The sequence below is a fragment of the Choloepus didactylus genome, chromosome 2 (genome assembly GCF_015220235.1).
Source record: "Choloepus didactylus isolate mChoDid1 chromosome 2, mChoDid1.pri, whole genome shotgun sequence".
In the NCBI taxonomy this organism is placed as follows: domain Eukaryota; kingdom Metazoa; phylum Chordata; class Mammalia; order Pilosa; family Megalonychidae; genus Choloepus; species Choloepus didactylus.
This window is the reverse complement of record NC_051308.1, coordinates 233,612,353-233,620,013: the sequence shown is the minus strand read 5'-3', so window position 1 is coordinate 233,620,013 and position 7,661 is coordinate 233,612,353. Positions and strand designations below refer to the sequence as shown.

Sequence of the window (7,661 nt, the reverse complement as noted above, 5' to 3'; positions counted from 1 at the left end):
CCCCTTCTGAGCTTGTTTTCTCCTTGGTAAGGTGGGGATAAAAATAATACAACACTCACCTTGCATGAAGGCATGAAAAACAGTTGGCACAATACCTGGCACATGGCAAGTGCTCCCTAAATATCAGCTGTGATTATTTTGGTCATTCACACCTTTTTTGGGGGCCCCAGGCTGGCATAGGACCTGCCAGGTGCCACCTCCCTGCCTGAGTCTCCTGTCCTGATGTTTGGCTAGGGGCCTGGGTGGAGGCTCAGGAGCAAAGCAGGAATGGGTAGGGGAAGTTGCTGTTTGTTCTCTGCCGCTGAGACCCCCTCCCCTTCCTGACAGCACTGACAGACACACAAGGCTCCATTCACCAGGAAATCCGCCCCAGGGCCCCTCCCTGCCAAGCTCTCTGGATAAACCCAGGGACCCCGAGGGAAGGGGAGGGACCTCACACTTCAGACCCTATTCCCACACCTATTGCCAGACATGCATCTAGGCAAACTCTAGGAAGTGCTGGTAAACCACAGCTGTGGGCTGAGCACTCACACACCTGTCCATGTGCTCATGAGCAACTGTCCTGAAACATCCTGCTTTCCTAAAGGACAGGCCTCAGGGGTTCTGTAGGGACAGGATGGGGCTTCTCTCCCACCCTGCTCTGCTCCTCCTTCCTGTCCTGCCTCCCTCTATCTGTCCATCCTTCTCCATTGACCAGTCTCAGCAGGGCCCTGGTTGCCCCTTCCCAGATCACCTACCCTCCCATCCATCCATCCATCCACCAACCACCCATGAGTCCATCTGTCTGTCAGTCTGCCCAGCAGTGAGCAATCCATCCTCACCCACTCTTGTCCATCCGTCTCTGCCACATCCACCCCAACAAGGTCCTGCCCCTTTCTCAGCAGGGTCTCTCATCACTCATCCAGCTCCCCAGCCAGCCAGCCCCCCACCCCCTCATCTGTCTCCCTCATCTGTCAGTCTGTCTGTCCATCCACCCATCTTTCCTTCCTTCCTTCCTCCATCTGCCCAGGCCCTCTCAGCCCTCTCTGTCCATCCATCATTTCCTAGACAAGTCTGCCCAGCCAGGTAGTCACCTCCTGGTAGCTCCTGTCTGTCTGTCTACCAACCCATCCATCCATCTATCCACTGGCCCATCCATCTTGCCACTTGTCCATACTTGCCACCATTCACATCTTCCCAGGCTGGGTCTCCCGAAGTGCCCTGCAGCTAGCCCTGGGTAGGGGTGGGGGTGGGGGACACATGTGTTTTCACATCTGAAGACATCCCTTTGTGTCAAGGCAGTGTGCACTGTGCTGGATCCTGTGCTGAGCACAGAGGGCCCTGGACCCTGGCCTTGCCTTAGAGAGTCTGGGGTGGTGGTGGGGGTGAGGACAGTGTGGGGAAACCGGGAACCCTGGAGGTGGTGATGGCGTGGCTGTTTTACTCTTCATTCTTCCCATATACTGCGTGCACTTCTCGCCACATGCGGTCAATTGCCTATCCAAGAAAAAGTACATAATTTGGAAAATTCCCAGCCTCCAGTCTAGTCTCCTGATTCCTTGAGAGGGGGGCTGACCACTGGGTGGGAGTGGGGGCCCAGGCACCCGCAGCCCTGGAAATCCCTGCCTGGGGCCATCCAGCCCCCTCCCCCAAAGGGTGCTCCCCACACAGCTTTCTCTCCTCTTCCTGGGGCTGGGATACTAGAGACGGGCGGGCGGAGAGACACAAACACCCAGAAACAGAGAGAAAAGCCCGGGAAGGAGCCTGGGCCGCGTGGAGCCCGGGAAGAAACCCGGCGGAGCGAGACAATAGAGCCGGACCCGGGAGGAGACGGCGGGGGCCGCGCGGGCGGGAGTGGGGGAGAGGAGGGGGGGAGAGGAGGGGGGAGAGGAAGGGGGAGGGGAGGCGGCGGCCGCGGTGTCCCCATTCCGGGCCCCCGCAGGGCGGGCGGGAGCCCCACCTGCCCAGGGTGCAGGTCGGGGTGAATCGAGAGTCTCGGGGTGGGGGTGGGGGCGCTTTGTGGGGGAGGGACCCGGAGAGGAGAGAGAGGTGGGGCCGGGGGTGCGGGCGGTGGGGAGAGCCCTGCCCCTCCCCGCCCCCCGCCCGGGCCTGGGCCCCCACCGCGCACCCCCACCCCACCCCGTCTGGCACCCCGGCCCGCCCCGGCCTCCGGCCCCACAGGTGTCGCCTTTGAGGGTCGCCGCGTGCGATTTACGGCCGGGCCCGAGCCCCTTCCCCGCTGCGAGGAACTGTCTCTGCACCTCGTAAAGGGGTCGGGGGGCCGGAGAAGGGGCGGCCTCTGTCGCCATGGAAACAGGGGCGGCCCGGGGATTCCGGACGGGGTGGGCGCGGCCAGCTGCCCGGGGTCGAGCCGGGACCGCGTGAGCGACGACGGGGCTCCCGCTGCGCACCTCGCGTCTCCCTTGCCCGTTAGGCCCCTGCGCGGCCCTGCCCCTCCCTCCGCCCCGCGTCCCCAATCCCCAACACCCCTGCCTTTCTTCAGCCATTAGCCCCACGCCTGGCGGCCGGGGAACACGCCGTGATAATAATAATAACCAAATTATCACCATGGCTGGCGCTTGCTGAGCTGTATCCCTGAGCCCGGCCCTGGGCTGCCACCTCACGCCCAGCACTTGTGATCCTCAGACCAGCCCTGTGCCAGGGGCTACCTTTATCCCTACTTGCAAAGGAGTAAGTCTTGCTCCAACTAGAAAATCACCTCTGGGTTCTGGTCTCCGTTTCCAGTCTGAGAAAAGGGACAGCTGCTGCAGGAGGTTGCAACTGACTACCCAAGGACAGGACCTGGCAGCAGGCTTGTTGGGTTTGGTGGGCCCAGGGTAAAATTCCGACTTTTCAGGCATTTAGATGGGGCATACGGGCTTCCATCACACCCACTTTTCCCCTTCCTCCCCCACTGAATTCCACCCTTCTAATGCCAAGTGGGTCCTCCTTCCTGTCCATTCCGGTGACTCAAGACACAATCTCTCAGGGGCCGCCCAGCTCCAACATTCCAACATGAAGAGTCTTAGGTCATCACGAGGGTGACTTGAGGTACTGCCTACCCCCTCTGACTGGGTGCTCCTCAGGGTAGGGAGGGTGGTGCCTCTCCTATCAGACTGGACTCTCCGAAGGAGTGGTGCATTCCTGCAGGTCTGCCCAGACCCAGGCTGGAGGTGGCTGACCTGAGGGGTCTGTGCCAGACCTTGTCCCTGAAAGCTGGGTCCCTGGGGCTGGGTTCCTGGTGAGGAAACCACGGGCTCTGCCATGAAAGCAGACAGCCTCACCCCAGACCCCCAGGCCCTCCCCAACATAGGCTTCAGCTTGGAAGGGGTTAGTGGACCCCAGAGCCAACCCCCCCCACTGCAAACACACGGGAGTTGGCCTCCCTTCTGTTTATTGAGCACTGCCACGTGCCCAGCACCCTTAAATGCACACAACAGCCCAAAGAAGTGGCTGTCTGCACCCCCATTTTATGGATGGGGAAATTGAGTCTCAAAAAGGGAAAGCCTCTTGGCTAAGATCACACTCTGATAGAGGCAACCTCACTCTCCCCCCTGTACCCCTCTGTCTTCCAGTCCATCTCCCAGCACCCTGCCTGCTGGCTCAGAACTGGCTCTTTCCACTTTGGTCTTCAGTATCGGGAGAGCATCTTGAAGGAAGGGGGAGGAACCGGGCTTGGTTTGGTTTTGAATCTCAGGCCCCAGTGTCCAGCTCAGGGCCTGGAGCATGACAAGTTTGTGAAGGCACCTGATAGCATCTGTTATCTTCTGTGTCCCCAGGTCAACCCAACCAGTGATCACTGACCGTCTCCATGTCCCAGGCTCTTGATACACATCATCTGAGGGAATCTCCCCCAGGGACCCGCCAATGACCGTAAGTACCACCACTTTACAGATGAGAAAACTGAGGCTTGGGGAGGGGAAGGAGCTCACCCTAAATCATACAACTAGTGTGTCTGCCTGTGGGCATCTGTGTGCAGGTGTGTGTCCGTGGGCAGGGTGGGGTGGGTGAGGAGGGAGGGCTGCCTGCAGCTCCAACCCTGTAATAGACCGTTCTTGTCTTGCTGGGCTTGGAGGAGCGGGGGTGGGGGGGTAGGGGTATGTGTGGGGGGTGGTAATGACTGTTTTGCACAGCCAGCTGCCTCCTGTCGCTGTCTGAAAATGTGCCTCGGGGCCAGACTGCCAGAGAAGGGCCTCTCCCAGGCCTGACCCCAGCTGAGGAGTGGGGCGGGGAGGGGGGGGAGGCCCTGCCCTGCCTTCCACACCTCCAAACTGACCTGTCCAGGCCCAGCAGGTTGAGGAGACTGGTCTCTTTGGACTCTGGACAGTCCTGCTAGTTAGCAGCTCTGCCTGCCTCCACCCTCAGACTGAGAACTCCCCTAGGGAAGGGCGTGATGCCTCCTTCAGCAGACTGGGTTTCTTGGGGGGACTAGTGTGTGCCCCCTCATCAGACTAGGAGCTCCCTGAGGACAGGGGCTCTGGCTCCTACGTCAGAGTTGGAAATAGTCTCTGGCTGCGGGGACACATCAGACTGGGACTCCCTGGGGCAGAGGCTGTGTTCCCCCAGATGGTCAGCTCTCAGAAGGGCTAGCAGTACAGCAGACGCTGCCTTTCTCAGCCCGACTCCCTAGATTGTTGTTGTTTGTTCAAGTGCACCCCCTCCCCCCTGCCCCAAACCAAGCCTGGGAGGGAAGCAGGTACCAGACCTGGGCTGAGGCCCCTGGCGGTGGGCCCAAAGTGCAGGGCAGACTGGGAATCAGACCCACTGCCCGCCCCACCCTGTCTCCCCCCACCCCCGCCAGCCCCGTCTCCCACGGACTCTGATCACTCCTTAGTTTTCTTATCAAAAAACCACCAAAACCAACCATCGAAACTCCCAGCTTCCTGCCCAACACCTTGCACCCCACCCCACCCTGGTACCCATCATCCACTAACCTGCCAATTCCCTTCCAAGGAGAACCCAGAGGGAAGCAGACCTGGCACTGGGACACCAACTTCCCAGACTCCCAAGCATCCAGCTCCTGCAGGCCCCTGCCCTCTGCCCCCTCCTCTTCCATTCTTGTTTCCCCTGGGGTGCTCTCTCTGCCCTCGGAGTGCCGGCGTGGGGTGGGGGTGGGGTGAGGGTGGCGGCCAGGGCATGGTCATAAAGATAAAGGGAATTAGAAGGTGGAGGCCCTGCTGGGAGATCAAATACTGGCCCCGAGTGGGTAAGACCCGCCAAGGAGAAGTCACTCATCCTACCCAAGAGCACCCAGCTGTAGGGCCTCTCATTTTCACCTTCCTTCTAGGGCCTGGAGAGACCCTTGGCTGAGCCTGGCACAGAGGGGAAACTGAGGCCCCAGAGGGGGAGGGGCTGGCCGAATGGGGGTCCCACCCCTCCCAGCATGCAGAGCACCCACCTGAGGTTCCCTGGGACCGTGGCTTGGGCCCCCTCCCCCCAGCAGCTGGTCTGTGCCTTTACTCTGTGGAGCTGCCCGCACCTCAGTTTCCCAGTATGAAAAAGAAAGGCTAGCACCTACCTCCCAGGACTGTGAGTCAATTTTATTACTTGAGATAAGAGAAGTGAGCAAGCAGCCAGCGAGGTACCTGCACATAGACGGTGCTTAGCAAAGGGCCTTCCTGCCAGTCTGAAAGCCTTACACTGGCCCTGGAAACACACTACCCCCCAACTCCTCTGGAAAGGCCCTTACCTCCCTCACCCGGACCTCTGGACCTGACTTCCCCCCAACCACTTGCCCCAGGTTTGGACCCCAAGGCACCCCTCCCTACTCCAAGGGAAGTGGAGCTTCCTTCTGTCCTCCTGCCACCATCTTCCTGGTGACAAGGCTTGGCTGGGAGCGGCAGGGCTGCCCAGCTGCTGACTCAGCACCCCGAGCTGGGGCTTGCTTAGCAACGCACATCGGCCTCAGGCAAACAGAGCCTTGGGCGGCCACACCCCTGCCACAGGAATGCAGCCTGGCATTCCTGGGGGGCACTCCCGGGGGTGCCATGGCACTGCGCCCACAACTGGGGTGGGGGGCTGGCAGGTAGGCACATTGCTCTGCTACCTTGGCACCGGGAGAGAAGGAGCCCTCACTCTAGGGCCCAGGGCTCCGCGGCCACCCTGGCCCTGTGGCCAGTCTGCTGGGGTCCCAGCCCACAGCCAGGGCCCAGCATCCCGAGGGGAGGGGGCCAGAGTGAGGTCGTGGGGCTCTGGAATCTCTACAAGCTGTGTGGCCTTGAACAACGCCTCTCTGAGCCTCAGTTTCCTTGTAAAATAGGGAGGAAATAGCAGTAGCTTTCTTGGGGAACTGCAGTGAGAATTGGAAGAAAGAATGCAGGTGCAGAGCTTAGCAAAAGCCTGCCTCACCAGATGGATTCCTGTTACCCAGTGGGGGGCAGGGAGGGGGACAGCCTTCTGGCTCCTGGGCCCTAGAGGGAGACTGGGGCCCAGAGAGGGGATTGCACCTCCCTGAGGCCACACAGCAGGGCTGGCCCCACTCCCAGTCAAGGTCTCCTCTTGTGAAACCACATTCTTCTGTGTTTCAGAGTCCCCTGTCCTGTGGCCTTTCTGGAAAGAAGAGATGGCAAGAAAAAGACAAAGGGAGAGAGAGAGAGGAGGACAAGACGTAGCTAGCAGGGGCAGACACGGACGCAAGGCGAGAGAGGGGCTCCCCCATGGGAAGCTTCTTCCCCTGATGGACAGTTATGGGTTGAATTGCATCCCCCCAAAAGATAAATTCAAGTCCCACCCCCGGATCTCATTATATGACTTTATTTAGAAACAGGATCTCTGAAGATGTGATTATTGAAATGAGGCCAAACTGGACTAGGTGGGCATCTTCATCCAACGGGACTGGTTTCCTTATAAGAAAGGGAGAAGGGACGCAGACTCGGGAGACAGCAGACGTGGAGACAGAAGCGCTGCAGCTTCAAGCCCAGGGCGGCGGAGGATGGCGGACACACCTCCAGGGCTTTGGCAGAGGCCAGGAGGACGCCTCCCCCAGGGCCGTCCCCTGACACTTTGGTTTTGGACTTGTAGCCTCCAGAACCATGAGACCATGAATTTGTCTGGTGCTGTGTTAGGGCAGCCCTAGAAAATTAAGGCACCAACTGAGCGGACCATTGGGGGCCGTTGGGGTCCAGAGCTGGAGTGGTGTAGCCCCTGCCTGGAGCAAACACCTGGCCAGGTGGGAGAGCAGAGGAAGGGTGGAGTCCCCACCTGGATGGAGCTCCAGGGAGAAGGGAGATGGATCCCCAGGGCCGGAGGCCTATTACCCTGCCCCCCACTGGGTAATAGGAATCCATCTGGTGAGGCAGGCTTTTGCTAAGATGGATCCCCTTCTTGTCCAGGAGAGAAGGGAGCGGGGGTCTGGGCTGGAGGGCTGTGTGACCTTGGGGAAGGCCCTTCCCCTCTCCGGCCCTCCATTTCCCCATCATCCCCTGTGCGGCGGGTTGCAGGGAGGGCTACACGAGATTGTGAAGTGCCTGGTGCATAGTAGGTGCTCGGGAAATGGGAGTCCCACGTGAGCACCCCGGCTCTCCCAAGCCCCCAGCTCCCCAGCTGCCTCATTTAATCCCCAGGATCTGCCGGCCTTTGATGCTCCTGCGTGTGGCTGAGCCCGGATTCTGAATAGGAAGCTGAGAGCTCCGGGGCTGCGGGAAGCGCAGGAGCAGAGGCTGCCGGTGGGGCCTGCCCGCGGT

At 60.2% G+C, this 7,661-nt stretch overlaps 1 long non-coding RNA gene across 1 annotated transcript; it reads left to right on the top strand.

The window, feature by feature from the left end:
- Positions 1 to 2,920: 2,920 nt before the first annotated feature.
- LOC119527897 lies at positions 2,921 to 6,700 on the top strand. The gene is made up of 3 exons (XR_005215499.1): positions 2,921 to 3,030; positions 3,759 to 3,852; positions 6,507 to 6,700. It is a non-coding gene; the product is annotated as an uncharacterized LOC119527897 (long non-coding RNA).
- Positions 6,701 to 7,661: the final 961 nt, after the last annotated feature.